Source organism: Amphibalanus amphitrite, unplaced genomic scaffold (assembly GCF_019059575.1).
Source record: "Amphibalanus amphitrite isolate SeventyFive unplaced genomic scaffold, NRLGWU_Aamphi_draft 001699F_arrow, whole genome shotgun sequence".
Taxonomy (NCBI): domain Eukaryota; kingdom Metazoa; phylum Arthropoda; class Thecostraca; order Balanomorpha; family Balanidae; genus Amphibalanus; species Amphibalanus amphitrite.
Genome location: NW_024883192.1, coordinates 101,356 through 121,285, shown reverse-complemented (window position 1 = coordinate 121,285; position 19,930 = coordinate 101,356).

Below are 19,930 nucleotides of genomic sequence, written 5' to 3'. Positions count from 1 at the left end.
CCAATGCTTGTCAAATTCGACTAGCATCAGCATTCATATTTCCGTTCGAACTCAGAATAGGGCTTCTGATTACCGATTAGTGACGCTCCCATTCATTGGACGAATGAATGAATGAATGAATGAATGAATGACATGGTCCCAGCTGGGTGGAGTCGAGTCGACCTGCTCGTACGTCTTAATCAACCGGTCAACTACACTATAATCTACTGGCTATAGATTACCTCACCGGTTGCAATTAGGCCTTGTTCAGAAACCAGTACGTAATGGCCCTATAATACAGGGTGGCCCATTAGTTCTTGGGGCCACGCTGAGCCCATCAGCAGTGTGTCCTTTGCTGATTCACCGCGAGTCTTTGAGATTGCATCTGCTCCAGTTTTTCAGACGCCATGGTTTAAATATATTCCCTTGCGTGGCCAAACTCGCAAACTCGCAACAAACTTGTTAGGGAGAAGAGAGAGGGGAGATAGAAAGAGAAAGTAAGAGAGAGAGAGAGAGAGAGAGAGAGAGAGAGAGAGAGAGAGAGAGAGAGAGAGAGAGAGAGAGAGAGAGAGAGAGAGAGAGAGAGAGAGAGAGAGAGAGAGAGAGAGAGAGAGAGAGAGAGAGAGAGAGAGAGAGAGAGAGAGAGAGAGAGAGAGAGAGAGAGAGAGAGAGAGAGAGAGAGAGAGAGAGAGAGAGAGAGAGAGAGAGAGAGAGAGAGAGAGAGAGAGAGAGAGAGAGAGAGAGAGAGAGAGAGAGAGAGAGAGAGAGAGAGAGGAGAGAAAGGGATGATAGATCTGTCTCTCAGTCCCAGGTCACCCACTAAACCGCTCTAATCCCAATTTACCATCCTGCCACTCCAGCTTTGTGACAGCAGTCCAGCTTTCCGACAACTTTAGCCCTGTCGACCTAACACAGCTCAACCTTGCAACTCTAGTCTCTAAAGCCCATGAGCCGACCGGCCGGACCGCTTAGTGCAACGGTTGCACCGTGGCTGGCACGCTGGGGTTATGGAGAGGATCCGAACTCTGTGAGTCAGAACAATCGCTTCCGGCGGCGCCGTCCAAATATAGCGGTGACCCTGTCGGCTCTGTGGACCGGCCTGAGACCTCTATGCGGGGGACGTGTGACCAGCTGTGCCGGCCGGTCGGCCTCTCAATGATTGTAGTGCGGCGGGAGCAGACTGGCTGGACCGACCTGCAGCTGGGCAGGGGTGGAATGCCTCCCCCCGCTGCCGGTATCAAATTTCTGCAGCGATCAGCGGTCATCCCGGTGTGCAGCGGAGGTTTCTTAGGATAGGGATTTATCATTTCAATTTACGTAACTGCATAACTAATTTGTATATAGATTACCTACATTCCATCATTATGACCAGCCGTTATTCATGGGCTATGGAGAATGGAGGGAGATCATATATGTATATATATGTATATAAGGATCCTTATGTCGCAAATTACGATACCAATATGTTGAACATGGCAGAGATCAGCTCCTGAAAACTCGTCCGGCATTCACAACAGCGCCGACATTTTCCCGATCGATCATTGCCTGTCATTTTCTCAGAATGCGGGACACTATCGTCCGATCTCGGCCCTGGCCGTGAACCGGCAGCCGTGTCGTGTCGTCACGTGACCGGCCTGCAGATCTGGTAAATGAGTCACGTGACCAGGTAGGGTGGGCGGCCGCGGCCCAATGTATATGACGTCACTGGCCACTGCACTATGTTTTAACTCGGGACCAAAACTGGCCAGGGCTCATAACTAAGAAACTATATGAGGTACAGACATGTTTTTGGGCTCAAACGAAACGTTGGAGACTACCGATCATTTAAAGTGCAAAATGTGTCGGACCAGATGCTTATGTACTTGTTTATGACGTCATAACTCAGAAGTGTCACGAAACATATAAAAATATTGTCATGTTCTAGCTATGAATGCACGAACATTTAGATATCTGTAAATTTAGAGTAATCGCAAGTCTGAGCAAGGCTCATCGACAAGGCAAGTCAAGTTTGAGGACATGACCTTGTTAATTAGCGTTGATGACCTCAGGTGGCCTTGAATACTCTAATAGGTATAGGACTTATTCATATAGGACCTACAATCTTTATATTTATTTCAAAAACATTTTCAAACGTATATTTTGATATCAACTTGATTTTAACCCGGTCTCCACTTTAGTAAGTCCAGAGTCTTGTATGTTTTACGTCACATGACTCACGGGCAGATCCAGCTAATCCGTTTGGAGAGGGCAGAAGTTTCCGACCCATTCGGTGACCCCGACCCACCGCCGCGCCGGGGACTTTACAACGCTTCACTACGTCTGCAATATGAATGCGTGCAGTTCAGGGAGTTCCATCTGTTATCAGCATACCGAGTTAAATAATGAGCAGCGAGCGGTCAGCTCCATCCCTCAGAATGGTTGTGACGGAAAGACCTGCTTTTCGTCCAGATCAAGATAGGCATCGACGCCGTATTATAGGTAGGTATTTATCATCACCAAAAGCTTTGGGAGCGGCAAACGGATAGTTTTGCCCACACGATTCAGCTATGGGGAGGGCAAATACCCACTATGCCCTTCACTGGATCCGCCATGGCATGACGTGAAATGGTAGAATGTATCCCAAACATCTTACCAATTCCTATTGTATGGTGCGTTATGTACCATGCAACGTGCACGTAAAAGCACTTCATTGCCATATACTCGTATCGTATTACTGCAGCAAACGGACACTTTTTCATAAAGGTGGACACTGGACAGCACTAATGATACCATACCACCTACATCGAACGTATTAATACTGACTGAAGAGGCCGATAGTAACCCTGCCGAACGCAAACAGGTGATGGACGATCAAAAGCCGATCATCGTGATCAGCGATGCGTGCTGTGGCAGGTCTCATACAGTCACCTTTCAGTTCACAGTCCCATCTCAAACTGGGCACAATGAATATTTAATTGCGCTCCATCAGGTACTAAAATATGTTTATAAACTACCAAGCAAGCATGTGTAGCGACCATACAGCTCCAGAGCCCATCTATGAATTTGCTGCAATAGCCATGGGGTGGAAAGTTCCTGTTATAGACCAGGTACTATACACAATTAATTACACCGATAATAATGTTGATATTTAAGAAATGTATGTTTCATAGGAATGCTAGCAGTATTTGAACGAACAACTGTCATTCACCGACATTGTCCGGTCTCTGGTTCCGGAGACCCTTTGTTTTCTTCTCGCGATACATGAAAATGCAACTGGCACGTGTCGTGGGGGGTCGTGCCGTCAGCTGATTACGCCCCAGGGTACGGCAGGTCGCACACAGGTCGGCGACCTTCCATGGGCCACCAACTCGTCACAACAGACGAGAGAATGAACGAGGAGTACTAGCATTTTCCCTTAACGCACGCTAGGACCCGTCCCATGGCTCAGCAGGAGCAGACATGACTCATTCAAAAAAGTGTTCACCCCCAACACCGGCGCACTCAGGCGCAGCTGAAATTTGAGGACATGTAGACAAATCCTTGACCCACAGTGTGGTGGTAGTCTGAGACCGTACACTAGCGTACAATTTTTTGTAGCTCTATAAGAACATTGACATTTTTCAAAAAAGTGTGGCAATGTAAGGGCTGACGGAAATCAATAAATGCAACACCTATGTGCAATATAATTGTATAAATTATGACTCATTACAAAGCCAAAAGTTCGCGCTATCGTTTGGTACCCAAATTATATAGTTGTGTCAATCCAAAGCTCGAAGATGTTGACGTGGAGCAAGGCGACTGTTTCTGCGTTTGTTCGCCGAAGTTAAGCTTTTGAGAGTTGTCTGACTTTGTTGTACATTTTCAACGTTTTCAAAAGTAAAGAGAATAAAAGTTTCCGTCGTTAAAGATGCTCTGATCATTTTTGAACACGGTAGTGGCCAAATGAAAACGTTTAAAAATAGTCGATATTTCGCGTCCTGGCCAGTTTTTGGCCAGAGTTAAAACACGGTGCACTGGTCCTGTGGCAGTGTGTGGGCAGCGAAGGCCAGGGACCCGGCGCCTTATCGTGGTGATTGGGAGTCCTAAACAGGTTCTCACATTTGGAGATCTTCGACCAAATCGGACCTGAAAATGCCAGGAAAGTGACAGCAGGAAGTCAATTAACTATGTCTGTGGTAAATACTAAATGCTACTGTGACGAGATAATGTAGTTTTATTAAGGGAACTCATAGAAAATCTAAATATTTGTGGAGGATGTTTCTATGAGATAGAGAGCCAGTTTCAACTTTCAAGTATGACAAATACTTCCGGCATAATTATGGATGGTATTTTGTCACGTTATGTTTGTATCAATAGTCCATATAGTTTTGAGACGCTTTGAATTCGAAGAATCCCGTCTAATCTATTCTAAGTATCTGTCAGCTCCGTTGCAAAATGAAGAAGGATTTCTGACCTGAATCATCCCGTCTATGAAATGATTGCGAACTTGTAGTAGATTGCCCCATCCCCTCCTGCGCCAGTGGCTCATGTGCCGCTGTACCTGGCGCCGCCCCTGACTCGGCCCGCGGCGCACGGCCTGAGCCGAGGCCGCGGTTCAATAAACAGGTACAGAACGGACCGCCGTGGTGTAACAAACTGATGGTCATTTCATACCTAAGTAGTACCTACCGGCTAAAATAACGTTGGTATGTATGTACATTACACACACTTTATTTTATTTCTTAACCATTTTCACGCGAGCGAATGTAACCAATGGTGAAATAAATCTATCTTCATCAAGCCAACGACATTTCAGAACACTCGTCAACAAAATAGAAGGCGCACAGTATCATCTTGTTTTCACCCTTGCTTCCAATCCGTGAGAACATCACATTTCACATCCAATGACGTTATTTATTTGACCACGGCGGGCACGGCCTCTCATAACCCACTGTTCAACGCTACAGGCACACGCCAGCTGCTTGCCAATGTCCTGTCCTGGCCGCTTAGGGGAGTGCTTGTTGAGCCCAGCTCAACGGCGAGCTACCAGCGCAATTATCTTCAATAACGCGCGATTTCTCTCTGCAAAGCTCAACCAGAGAATGCGTCTGATTTATTCTCAAGGCCAGGGCAGAGCGCCACACGCTGGGATGCTTCGTCTGAGATGCTGGCTGACGATGTCGCAACTCGCATAGTTTTTATCTGACAGTAGCTAACATCATGATCTTTAGGCGCGCCGCATATGTAACGCATACGTTATGTCTTCCGAGACATAACATGCAATGAGCGTCGTTGCTGTTCTTCCTGCGTCACCAGCTATTAAGCTGATAAGTGGCCTCGCTGCGCGGCCGAGCGGTGCCGTCTGTGTCATACATCTCGCCCTGCAACAGGTGCCGCCCCATTCCATTCCAAAGTTAGTGCCGCCCCATTCCATTCCAGTGTTATTACAGACCCCCTCCTTCATCCTTTCATTGGCGACCTCCGCGTCTACGAACGCATGCATGACCCCCGCACCGCCCACCACTATACAGACTGGGGATGGGAGGGGTGCGTGCTGCGAGGGATGACATGAGACCCGCCACCGCCGCCCCCACCCAAAGGTCATAAACAATCCGGATCGTGCGTGCATCAAGGCTGGAAATTGCACAGTAGGCTGTGCACTGTGCAGCCTCGAGCAGAGGCGGCCGAGGGTGTGAAATGAAGACCGAGCCTGCCGCCGTGGGTAGGGAGGGGACGGGAGTTATGCAGTCTGGAGGTTAATGGCGGCCACCGGAACCGCCCGAGGTACCCGTCTGACCAGTAGACACTCCGCGGGAGGTGGAGGGGAGAAGGGGGGCACATCACCGAAACTGGCCGGTATGCAATATAACCGTCTAGGAACGGTGCAGCCGGCAGGGGAGCTGGGGACGGCTGATGACTACTGCCGGCTGTAAGTACGGCGCCGCGCCGCTTCATCTGACATCAGATCCCGGCGACCCATTGTCGCGCTGCTGAGCACGCGGTCTCAGCAGCCGGCATAAGTGACATTCACTGTTCATGGCGCGGTCATGCGACTCGAGGCCACGCGACTGGACGGGACCGCGGCGACGGCTCAACGAGCAATAGGCGGCTGCAGGCGGCGGTGTCACCGCTCTGAGATCATGGCTGCAGCCGCCCCCGCCCCCGCCCCCGCCCACGCCCCCGCCCACGCGTCCCGCCGCCCCGCCAGACAGCCACCGCTTTGTGGTGGGACGGTCCCGCCGTGTGGTCCGACTCTGGTCCCACCGCCCGCGGCCGCTTCTTGTGGCGACGGAGCGGCGCGGGCACGGCGAGTTGGCTCTGCACAAACACAACACCAAACCCGTGTTTGCAGCCATGTCACCAGAGTCGTGCCGCTCCCGGCTGTCCAGCTGTCTGGCGGGACCCGCCCCTGTCCGTCCGATCCCAATAAGGCACCGCTGCGGCGGCGGCTGCCGATCCCTCCCACGTGCACCGCTGTGCATACCGACCGGAGCGCGGTGTCTGGCGCTCGACCTTGCCCGGCACGGCTGCATGTGATCAGCTGGCAGGGAGGAGACGGCCCGGCCGCGGCGGCCCGGTCCCGGCGACCCGGCCCGGTCCGGCCCCGGCCCCGGCGTCCAGGTCAGCCGCTTGGAACTGAGACGGCCCGCCGTACCGGCCCGCCGTACCGGCGCGGCGCCTCAGCCGGCGAGAGAGGGGTTTCCTGGAGCCGACAGCTCCTCCGACCGAGCAGACAACAGCTTGTTCCCGAGACGGCCTGTCAGTGAAGAGAAATGACGAGCTCGACGTGCGACATGGGTGTAAACACGACGCTGCCATAGTTCCACGGTGCCATAGTTCCACGGTGGCGCTGCCAGGGAGTAAACAGGACTGGCCCGGGGCGTCAGACACTCAACTCCCGACACTGAGCTCCTGACAGGCTTTTGATGGCATATATGAACCCTGAGCCCATACATAAACCGGGGCTGGGGCGGGAGACTGATCTGTTGGCACTGGGCCTGGTCTCGCGGCTGATCTGTCTGGGCTCTTTATATTCGCTGGGGGATGTCAATGTCCCATGTCTGACGAGACGGGAGATCGATTCCTGCTGGAAGGTCACCCCCGCTGCATCTAGTCGCCGTCTTTTCACGGACCGGGCTCGAATAATGGAGCCACCTGACGACTTGACGACGGACATCAAAATGCTGGCCAGAGATGCTAGGCGTGGAGACCTGACTAGAGGTGCAACAACAACGGGAGAGGCGGCAGTCACCAGCGGGACAGTGGGATGACGGGATAAGTGGGACAGCGGGACACGTCAGTCGGCAACTGGGAGAGCGGGACAAGCTAGTCGGCAACACTCCCCACGTGACGTTTATAGCTGAGACAAATCAGTGTCTCTCAGATGTCAAGTTTTTTTTTGCTGTTTTAACGATATAGCTCACACCCAGCCAGGTCCCATCTGATTCAGAGTATGAGTTATCTGGTGCTATCTGATCACACGCCCTTGTCAGACGCGGCACCAAGCCTGGTTCAGGCCTCAGAGCCAGGCTCCATGCCAGCGGCCAGCCCCAGGCTGAGACACGGATGCGTTTGCACGAGTCAGTGACCGCCCTGTTATCGGCTGGACCGATCCGCTCGAGAGGAGGCTGTCTTCGGGCACGCCCAACAGCCACGCAACGCTGAACGGAGCGCGGGGCTGATACAGGATCTCCTGTATGCATAATTCCGTATTTGGTGACAGCGCACTAGTGCTACCGAATATGTCCACGTGTCTTGAGCTATAGTGATCACAGATATGTCATCGCTGCGTTCGGGGGAGATGAGATGCACCGCTCTCGACAATAGCGGAGTGTTCGATCGCCCCACCCCGTCGCGATGCGACAGCGGTAGCATTGTATGTTCAACGGCGTATTTCATTGGGTCGTGACCTCATGACACTGTCTGGCAACGCTTGTGTCATGACACTTTGACACAGTCCGGCGCTGTGTTCGTCATGATATGTATCTCGTAATCTTGCGTCCAGCGCTGCATGTGTCATGACACGATGAGCCAGTCCGTTGTTTCGTGTGTCGGCCCCAACGCGATCGCTCGAGCACTGTGACAAGTAACATCTGTACACGAGACACAACAACAACAACGACACTCACAAAAACGAGCATCTGTAAGCTGCATCTGCCCGTCTGCCGAGACGGCCGCTTAGCTTCACCGGTTCTCTCCTTATAGCCTCCCCTCTCTCCTCTCTCCTCTCTCCTCTCTTCCTCTCCATCGGGTTGAACGCTCTCCAAACCAGAGTCGACCAGCGTCGTTTTTATGCCTTTGACCGGGAATAACCGGCGCTTTTTGCCACCCCGAACCATTACCGATTGTTAGCGCTCTGCTGGATACAGCGGCGGTTTACAAAGAAATCTGACCCTGCGGACAGGCGCCAGGACCGAGAAAGTGGGATGGAGTTTTATTCATTCTCTGTGTGTCTGTGGTTCGGTATGCCAGCCCTGCCGCGTTCCGGTGCCCTTCCGGCTTTTCTCAGCTGCGACTTGGAATTTAGGGCGAGACCACCGAGCCCCGCACACGCTCTACTGTTACACGAATAGCTTCCTGGGGGAATGAGTCCATTCATCCAGTCCTCAACGTTTTCCGAACCGTGCCAATACCAACGATCGGCCGGATTTTACCCATCCGCCGAGTCTGGCGCAAGCAGTGGGCTTTCTTCCTCCCTGTCCCACCTTCCATTCATTCAATTGTCTAGTGTCTGCCTTCCTTCACCTCTGCTTTACCATCCCTCCTCCCTGCTCTACCCTTCTCTCCTCCCTGTTCCGTTTCCCTCTCTCTCTCTCTCTCTCTCTCTCTCTCTCTCTCTCTCTCTCTCTCTCTCTCTCTCTCTCTCTCTCTCTCTCTCTGACCCGCATCCCATTCTCCCTCTTTTGCCCACTCCCCCTTCCTCCGTTCCCCCTCTCCGCGTCTGCAGCGCCGCGTCTGACTGATGAGGGCGTGCCGTGACGGTCGATCAGTGAGCCGACGTGCCGGCGCACGTGGCTTTCGTGGCGCACGTGGTGCTGACCCAGCGACCACCCATACCCGTGCGGTGACCCCGATCTCGCCAGGGTACGGCAGCACCGGCCATAATTACCTCCCCGCGTCCTGCGCGGCCGAATGAGAGCAGCGCCGGCCGCCTTATGGGGCGACTCTCACCTGCGTTGCATAAGGGTTCGTTGGTTCACCGTTCGCATGATCGCAATCTAGACAGGCGTCTTTAAATCTTACTTCATCTCCAGTCTAGATTGAGACGTAGGTTCAACTGGCGAGCTGGGCGGGGCAGTTATTGGTTCGAGAGAAGTGTTTGTGTTCACGCCAACTCAGCAGTTGTGTCTACGGCGCCCTGGGAGGTCTCTGACGATCGGCGCCTCTCCTTCGCCTGTTGGTGGCCGGAGGCTATGGTGGCACCTCCCAGAAGACCAAATGATATGGTTACCTGAAGCTCTCAACTGCCGCAAAAGTCTAAAATGATATCTGGTGTCGACGCTGCAGTGTCTGATGTATGGGTTCCTACAGTTGCCTCAGAATATCTTCTGATGTAGGTCCTCCACTATGGGGGAGTCGTGTGTCCAGAGGAGCCATCCGTTCCGCCGCAGAGTCCACCCGGGACATTCGCGGGCAGCGTCGGGTCTGTCCGGCCTCAGATTACATCTCCTACCTCGCCGGCGCACGGTCCGGCCCTCTGCACAGTGCACACTTCACGTGCACAGTTCTCAGTGCACACTGCACAGAGACCGCCACCCGCCCGGCGGCTCGGGTGGAACTGTCATACTGACTTAAAAGTCACCGTCCAGCACAAGAAGAAGATCTATTCTGCTCTCCTCTACACCTTCCAGCCAACTAACTCACAATCCCCCTCCTGGCACATCCACAGCTCGCAGACACACATCTCACATCATCACCAACCAATCGCGCTGTCATACGTCATATATCTCACATCATAACCAGCCAATCATGCTCCCATACGTCATGCCCGGCCCAGCTACTTGCAGGGTGTAACTCGGCCCTGCCGGCATCAGATGCCGGCGGCTATGACCAACGCTGGGTCACCGGTTCACAGCTCGACGCTGAAGCTGACTCACACTTATACGGCTCACATTCATCCTTGCGTCACGCTACATCACCCCCTGGTTCTGAAGAACCACATCACTCTACATGTTACATGTCATTCAATCAACGCATCAACTACATCCTCTGGCACACCATCGCCATATCTTTCCGGCTCTCTTCGAACACGCGTACCACGCCGCAGCGTCGCAGGCACGAACGTTTCACTCTCGTCTGCGGACACATCGGACCCGGTCGGTGGATCGGGGTCCGGGGACTGAGCGACGCTGGGCGGCCGCGTGTCCGACTCCGTCACATCACTCGGAGCTGGCGACACACACACGCCATCACACTCGCTGTCATCAGACCACTCCACCGTTGGCGCTCGCAGAGCCCCTGGCCTCGGACATTCAGGGACGGTCAACCGATGTCGGAGGTTTCGCACATGTCGTGGGACATTATCGACTTCGATTGTCTGGGCCGAAACGACGCCTGTCACAATACCCTCGTCTGACTTTACAAAACATCGGTCGCCCCGCCGCCGAACCCACACCTTGTCCCCTACCTGGTATACACCGGGTTTCTTCAGCGGCAGGGCGTCACCAGGCTCGTCTGAGGTTCTGCGGGGCGTCACGTCAACGTCTCGGCCAGGGTGTCGAAGCACCCCGTTGATTGGAGCTGTGGCCGGGTCACTGCCATCCTTCGGTGTAACGTTGTATCGATGGACTGCTTCAGCAACGGAGCAGGACTGCCGGGCCACCATCACTTTGATGGTACGATGATGGCGCTCGACGATGCCGTTCCCGCCGGGCTCGTAGGCAGCGCGGAACCGGATGGATACGTCCCAGCGAGCCGCGAACGCTAACATGACCCGGCCACGGAACTCTGTCGCATTGTCCGTGAGTATTTCCGCCGGGGCTCCACGCTCTAGAAACACGTTCTCCAGCTCACTCACAATCTCCAGAGCTCCTGCCCGGCGAAGCCGTCGCCATATGGCGTACCTCGACGGCCCGCAGTCCACCAGCGTCAGGTATGGGTGGCCGTGCACGTGGGTGACATCCATGGCCAGGCGATCCCACGTGCGTTCTGTTCCGAGTGACCCACCGGGCCAGCGCTCCGGCGCCGGGTCAATCGAGGCACACGTCTGGCATCGTCTGACCACGTCTCGCACAGCTGGTTTTGACACCCGCCTCACCCCCAGCTCACGTCGGGCGTACCACAACGTTCTCCTCACTCCTTGGTGACCGATGTTTTCGTGGATGGTGCGGATGTCACTCGCTGAGGCACTTGTGATGGCAGCGACAGCCACCGGTTGTGCTTTAGACGAATCAGTGGTTGGCTGGTCGGCAGTCTGCAGCCAGGCGTTGGGCACCCGCGTCACCTCATCAGCACGGTTGACCGCTGACGCGACCAGCTCGATAGTGACCTCCAGTTCGTACTCGATGACGAGCTGACGGAAAACAGCCACGCGCCGTCGGATAAGCATTTCGGACTGCGCCTTGGTTCGCAGCCTTGCCTTACCCGACAGCGCGTCACTCAGCCAGCGGTGCACCGTCACCGAGTCTGTCCGGAGCGTCAGGCGACGGAAGCCCCATGCTACCGCCAGGTTGACACCGTTGAGAGCGGCATCCAGTTCTGAGATATTGATGTGCACGTCCCTCTCCGATTCGGCACGCAGCCAGGACGCGTCCTCGATGATGGCGCCCGTGTCAGGGTCAGTGAGCACGACACCGCGGGCGATGGAGCTGGCGTCGGTCCACACCACGACGCTCGTCCCTGTCACACACCACTGGCCGCGTGCCGGGTCACATGCTCGAAACCGCCGTGACACCTCATCCACCTCACGTTGTAGTTCCTCGCTGACGATCGGAGTGTCCCAGTCCGGGCTGAGGCGGTTGGCAGTCCGCTTCATCCATGCAGCGGCCGGCCGCAGCCAGCCTGCGACCGGCACATGAGATGTCAGCTGGCCGGCCCACGCGAAGACAGATCGCCGCGTTAGCACGGGTGGAGCCTGCGTTGGTGACTCCCCGTCCCTACTCCACTGGAGTGCCGGCCCGTCGCTCTCGGCGACACGAAGGCCCAGCATACGTGCACCGGTCGCGACCCGCTCCGGCGGCTTGCATGTGAGCCCGAATCGAGCGAAGTGCTCGGCAACCTCATCAGCCGAGACCACCGCTTCGTTGACCAGCAGATCATCGGCGTAAGGCAGCACTGCCTCTGCCAACCCGGGGCTCTGTGCGAGCACCTTCCTGACCACAGCCTTCATGATCAGAGGCGCGATACTGAGCCCAAAGCCGACCCTGGTCAGGCAGTACCGCCGCCCTTGCACGATGACTGTCTGGTACGGCCACAGGGCCGGGTCCACACGAAGCTGAAGAAAAGCTTTCTTCAGATCCAGGACAGCGACCCGGCGTCCGTGACGTCGCCACCTTCGCAGCTCTTCCACGCAGACGTCAGCGTCGGCTGTGTGACGTGTCAGGTGTTGATTGAGTTCCCGATAATCTAACACCGGCCGCACCTTGTCCTTCGCTGCCTGAGTAACCACCATCAACGGGATCAATCCCTGTGCGGGACCGTACATCGTCTCATCGTATTCGCGCAGCCAGCCCTCACTAATCCACAGCGCCAGCTCTGCATCGAATTTTTCACGCGCACAACTCGGCACACCGTACTGAGCTATCGAGTTTCCAAGCGGGGGCGGAGCCACGCCACCGGCCCATTTCCAACGGACTGTCCACACATCATCGAACACAGCCGTGAAGTCAGTCTCGTCAATCCTTAGCTCTGGCTCCGTGTCGACCGCTCGACACACCTCCCGCTCCGGCGGGACCTCACGCTGCACCACAGCAGCCGTGTCGACCGCACGACACACCTCCCGCTCCGGCGGGGCCTCACGCTGCACCACAGTAGCCGTGTCGACCGCTCGACACACCTCCCGCTCCGGCGGGACCTCACGCTGCACCACAGCAGCCGTGTCAACCGCTCGACACACCTCCCGCTCCGGCGGGGCCTCACGCTGCACCACAGCAGCCGTGTCGACCGCTCGACACACCTCCCGCTCCGGCGGGGCCTCACGCTGCACCACAGCAGCCGTGTCGACGCTCGCAACTGGGTTGTCGCTCCCGAAGCGAACGGATCCTCCACTTACACTCACGCCCTGCAGGGCGTCAATGCCGGTCATGCCCAGCAACACGTCTACGCCCAGCAACCGGGCCGGTACGACGACCGCCCGCACACTCACTGTCGCCCCGCGCACTCCAAGGCTGACCACAGCCCGCCCACAGCACAGCACCGGGCTGTCGTTGACAGCGACCAAGCTGGCGTCACTCCGCTCCCAGCAGGACACCATGCCCTTCCACACCACTGTCTCGCTGCACCCTGTGTCGACGAGTGCTCGGCACTTGCGCCCATTTACATTGATGTCGATGATGGGGGCTCTTGGGTCACTGCGGCAGCTGGCGACGGCGGAGCCCGTGGCGCTGATGTAGCGCCGTCGCCGTGCCCGTTTGGGCAGAGCCGGGCGATGTGGCCTACCTGGTTACAGGTCCAACACCGCAGTGGTGGACGGCGACCCGTCCCTCTGGCTCCCCGCTGCTGCTGTACATATGATGGCGGCGGCTGGACGACAGCCACCGATGCAGTCGCTCTCTCCCTGGCCGCCATCGCCAACGTTGACCTAGCGACGGCGACGGCTCGCTCCAAGGAGAGAGTTTCATCTCCAGCACTGTTACGTATTGTTAGCCGCACCTCCGGCGGCAGACCTTGCAGGAAGTGCGTCGTCATCACTTCGTTGGACACTGAACCTATGAGGGATATCAGCCGCTTGACTGATCCCAGGTAGGCATCCACAGACTCGCCCGGTTGTAGACGTCGGTGATACAGCTCATACATAGCCGCGTCGGGTCCCAATGCAAATGCACGATGCAGTTTTTGGCGGACGATTGCAGCATCCCGCTGCTCGGTGGAGGAGAGGGTGGCCCACACCTCGTACGCCTGGTCCCTCAGGCGTGTGGGTATGACAGCGGCCAGTGACACACGACGCAGGGCACACAGCTGTGTCGCCTGCTCCAGCCATCTGACGACGTCACCGCTGCCGTCGAACTCCGGTATTGCCCGCAGATCGAATGCAGGCGCAGGAAACTCTGGTTCCATGGTATTGGTACCAGCTACCGGTGCACCACTGCCCTCTTCTACGTCAGACATAATCACAACACTTAGTCGAGAAGGCCGAAATAGCTTGTCATACTGACTTAAAAGTCACCGTCCAGCACAAGAAGAAGATCTATTCTGCTCTCCTCTACACCTTCCAGCCAACTAACTCACAATCCCCCTCCTGGCACATCCACAGCTCGCAGACACACATCTCACATCATCACCAACCAATCGCGCTGTCATACGTCATATATCTCACATCATAACCAGCCAATCATGCTCCCATACGTCATGCCCGGCCCAGCTACTTGCAGGGTGTAACTCGGCCCTGCCGGCATCAGATGCCGGCGGCTATGACCAACGCTGGGTCACCGGTTCACAGCTCGACGCTGAAGCTGACTCACACTTATACGGCTCACATTCATCCTTGCGTCACGCTACAGGAACACACGGCTGCAGGTTCGTGCCCTGCGCTTGCCACGGTCTGAGCCCTCAGGTTGAGGGCACTTTATACGTGGGCAGAGGGAACGGTCGGGTTTGCAGCCAGCTCCCTTCCCTTCGTGAGCTTGTATGTTATGCCTGCAAGACGCAAGTAATACTTCTATACTTATTTGACGAATATTATGAGGATGCACTTGGGGCTAGTGATATGCGCGGACTGAGAACGTCACCCGAGGCATGGCTGGAGCTCTGTTTTTCGTTGCATTGCGTTCTGGCACCGAGATCCGACCCCAGCTGTGCTCACGGAGCTGAGTGTCGTTTCTTTTGTCCTAGCCACATCTCCTGTGGCCATTTGATCCGAACCAGTCAGCGTTGGTCCAGTTATTGTTAACTGTGCTTCTGACCCGAAGAACATTGTGACCCGTCTTGTGACCCGTGCCATGCTGCAGTATCATATGATCAAGCGTTATATATCTGACCGTATCCGACCAAATGCTTCCGTCTGCACTGGCGACTGGCGACCAGCCCAGGTCGGGTCGCTGTTGTAACCCGTTCACTGCCGCCGGCCCCGACTGTTTTCCGACACATGCCGGGTCAGGTGGCTAGCAGCTCCCCCCCCCCCCCCCCGCCTCTGTGGGGCTGATTCAGCCACCGTGTATGCGGCCGCACGCCCCCAGCCACCCACTGACTGACCCGGTTGGGACGCGAGATCCGACTGTGACCTCACTTGTCACCAGTGACGTCATCTGTGGTCAGTGGGGAGTGACGTCATTGGGCTAGTGAGGTCACTACGCACAAGGCATTCGCTCCTTATATGGATCTTTGAGGAGAAGAGGTATGAAGCATAACACAAATTTTCAAACTTTTAACTATTTTTTCCTAATCAAAACACCGGCCTGGCTATTGGGATTTAATTTCTCAGAAGTTTCAGAATCAAAATTTTCCGGAAGTAGGCAGGGTAGGTGCAGTTAATTTAATATGACAACCGCACGTCCGCTTCCGGACTATATTCGATCACTGCCTGATGCCGGATGGCGTCACGTAAACAATGGCGTTCACGTCTGCTCAGGCCGGCAGACCACAGATCTGAGGCTGCATTGGTGACTCATCCGATTTGTGCTCTGACGCTGCCTTTCGATCCTGAGTGACGTCTCACAACACTGCACTAGCCGGCGCAGTGACGCAGTCTGCTTCCTTTAGGGGTCACAGCACCGCGCAGCTATTGTCATCTGCAGTCTCCCCGTCCTCCCAGTTCGTGACTCAGCCTTTCAGGAGCGGCGTCCGTCCTACAGAGGTCACCCGGAGCGGCGGAGCACCTGTCCCAGGGTGATATCAGCTGTGTTCGCGGCCGCACCCACCCATCCGTCACCCCCCGACGTATGTACTTACATGCGTACTTAAAATGCATACCGGTCCATCCCGCTGATGCGTACTGGAGCCTAGAGGTATGCTGCCCGGATCAATAGCGGCGGAACACCTTCAATGAAAGGGGGGCACTGCCGACTTTTGGTCCCATTCTTTCCATGCAACGCCCATAGGGCTAATGTTAAATGTCAGAAGCGGGGCACGGTGTCCCGGTGCCCTCCCCGTTCCGCCGCCATGGCCCGGATGAGAGCGCCACACTCTTCTAGGCATGACAATAGAGTGATAGAATCTGACGATCCACTCAAGGCTGAATATTTATTCTCCGAGAAAAGCACTAAGGCCAGTGCCGTTTTTCATGGCTCGACTGGACATTGTTCGCTGAAGCTGTTATGTCGACATCACCTGTATGCATTTAGCATTGCATGGTCCACTCTCTGCAGACATGTCTGGGTTAGACGCTGCCTTCAGCTATGCCACCGCACTACATGAGCACTTACGGGTATAATGTAGGTACTGGGCAATTACTTACAGATTTCCATCAGTGATCTGGTGTCGTGGAAAAGAACGCGGGGATAAACCTACCGCTGGGTAATGGTTCATAGGAAACTACATATATAGTAGTAGCTGCAGGAAACTGTAGCTGTAGCCAAATTTAGATCAATCCGAGCGCTACCACTGGCTCGCGTTCATTTACGTGTGCTCACGGTCAGTTCTGTGTGCTCTGCACAAACGACGCATCCTCCGAACCGCACATACCGGACGATTGAGAGCAGCCCAGTCACAGCCCACGACCTCATCAGCACATAAGAGGCATGCCGCCACTGCAGCGAAGGCTCAGAGCTTCGGCTCGCGACCGGGCCAAATGCCGCCACGTTACCGGCTCATTGCACTGATCGACGGCCGCAGGACAAATAAACAGGCGATATTATAGTGAGAACGCTCCCATGTCTGGCGCTCTTTAGCGGTAGCCGCACAGACAGACAGACAGGTCGGGTGTATGTTTGTTTTTGCCTCCGTATGTCATCCCACACGTGCCTTTGCAGACAGACTTCCAGTAAAGCATGACCACTACCGCCGTCATTGGCGCCTGTTGCAGTGTTACTCGTCTGCCTGTCTAGACTGTCATGCAGCCCATGCACGCTACCCGATCTACCATATTGAATTATGTTCGGGCATGCGAGGCATCAGTATACAGAACATGGGAGTATATGGTTCATGATTTTTTTCTGCACGAAATTTTATTTGTGTAGGAGATGACTTGATCCAGCCCCCTTGGTCTGTTAGTCTAGAGAACTCGTGCCATTGGTGATTGCTGCACGTGTGAACTGGCCTGCTATCGGGAGCAATCACTCCGCGCTCAGTTTGTGTGTCGTCACCGTCAGAAGGGTGTGTGAGAGGCCGTCGTGCCCCCCCCCCCCTCCCTTCCAATGCACGGTCGTTGGCGACGGAGACGATCGATATCTGTCGGTAAATCGACCGGTGAGAGGGAGAGAGAAAGAGAGAGAGAGAGAGCGAGAGAGAGAGAGAGAGAGAGAGAGAGAGAGAGAGAGAGAGAGAGAGAGAGGAGGGGGAAAGACAGACGAAAAACTGATATCTGAAGGGATCAGTCAACGTGTGCCTACGTGCAAGACTTGCTAATGAGCCCTTCTATCAAACTACTGTGTCGGTCACATTTCTCCGTAAATAAACCTGATTACTTGCCTTTCATAGTTTTTTTTTATAATCGGCATGCTTAATTTTAGCAAAGCAATGCTGTCCTAAGATGCTCTTAGTTGTAGCCCAATCCGTGTATTATAGCCTACAGGACTGGTGACGCGGACGTCCTGCACTAGCTTCCTGAAGGAATTCTGGCGACGATCCTTCCTCATGACACCCTCTTTCCTATCTGCACTGGTGACCCACTGTGCACTTGTAACACACCCGCCTACTGTGACCGTACACCTGATGGAGGCAGACAGCAGGCGACCCCCTCCATCATCCTGTCGGCACACAACTGTGCTGTTCGTCACTCAGGTGCCAACTGACGCCGCCGCTCACCCATTCATATGGACTGTGCCGTGACTGTGGTGTGTGGGGGGGGGGGGGGGTCGGGGGAGGAGACGGGACAAGACGTCATTGGTCTGTGCCATGCTCTCCATGTGCCATCGCTACATCGTGTGAATCACATGTAAGTTTAGGGTAACATTATTTCTAGTGCCAGCGCATTCTTTTCCGCATTGCTCTTCATGTGTACCGAAATCAGCAATAAATAATGCTGTTGTGTAATCATGACACTCAGCGATGTACTTTGCGGTTACCATTCATTTGCTGCAATTCAAGGGCAGCCGCATCCAATTGGTACGATGTTCCTTTGATCAGCTGGACGCCAGTCATTCAACTCGTTCGCGCAGTGACTGGCGCTTCTGACCGTGATGGGGCGCACGAGATTTGAGCAAACTCGGGCCTCCCATTGTAAAGCCGTGCTGACTGCTGAGTCATTGGTCAGGAAACATCTTGTTCGCCGGGTTAGCGGTGCGAGCGTACCGTACCTACTCAGACGGCACCAGTTACAGACTTACCTCGGCGGCGGATTGAATAAAAAAATATCACTGACGGTGAATTCGTGCTTTGATTTGCATGCTGATAAAATATTGGTGCATCGGTTTTAATTGTTCCGATCCAACAGCTGAATCCAACAGATCCAACAGAGAATGCTCCCACCACAAACAATCCGTGTTTCATGCGAGCAACTATTCAGGGTGCTATTCTGGCATGCGCGAAGGTGAAATAGAATAGATAAATGGAAAGGTGATCTATTCTTAGCACAAGAGAGACCCTGTAAACAGTCGACGAAGGAGAGAAGAGCAATCGCACGTGACAACTAGCTGGTGGCTAAGGTGACGTTTGTGTGACCAGTAAAGGGAAAATGTGTGGAACCAGCTCTGAGAGGGGCTTGTCCTAAGATGCACGTGAATCCTTGTGAGCCTTTGCAGGTCTCCAAGAGACAATGCACTTCATCTAACTGGAAACTGGTTACCTTCTACATAAATAACGCCACTGTTTATTGAATAATGGATCAAATCCATAAGCCGAGAGCCGCTCATGATTTATGTCATGTGGGAGGTATCTCGAAGTGCCAGTACATCATCTGTGAGATGATCTGACACTTGCCAGTGGGGAGAAGGGGCTGACGCTATCTGTCTCTGTGCTGACCGGGCTGCTGGCGCGCGCTGTGGCTTCGGCTCCCATCCGTCAGCGACTCCTTCTGTCGTGAGATGCGGTCCGACAGGGTCGCTGCCGCCGCCGCCGGGCTGCCGGTATTGGGCAGGTCACACTGGGTGCGACACACTCATCACAACTATGACAACGGGTGTCTCCAGGCTCACTGAGCACAGAGTGACTGGATGGGACCTGAAACGCTCACCATAGACCAGACACCCGGTACAAGCATCCTGACACAAACAAACCTGACACTGGACACATGAGCTGCGCCCGGCTCAGACATGACGAGGTACATCTCCTTTTTCTTCCTTTGATACTTGTCACCTCCGGTGCTCACAACTCATCACCTGGGTGCCTGTTACACTCAGCACCCTGCCCCTCCCCCCCCAGTGCGTCTAACGGCGCAGCAACGGATGTAGGGGAGGGGAGACCACCTGGCCTGGGGGATCGACCCGTGGCCCGTCGATTCAGAATGGGTTAATCGTGACGAAAATATAAACAGGGGCACGATGAGACCGTAATTCAGTCGTAGCACTTACCCGCCATTTTGAAAATAGCCTCGAGAATTAATTCGTTTGATTACAGGAGCCATTAGTTTGCTCTTGCAGAAAATTTTAGCGGTCGTGTTATGCTAACACCAATTAGCTTCATAAGGCAAGACCGGTCTAATCACCTATAGCGCCAACATATTCAGATATATATGGCCTGGGGCAAGGCCGCACAGGCACTCCGGCCCCGCCGATGCATACTAATCATTCCAAATAAGCAATCG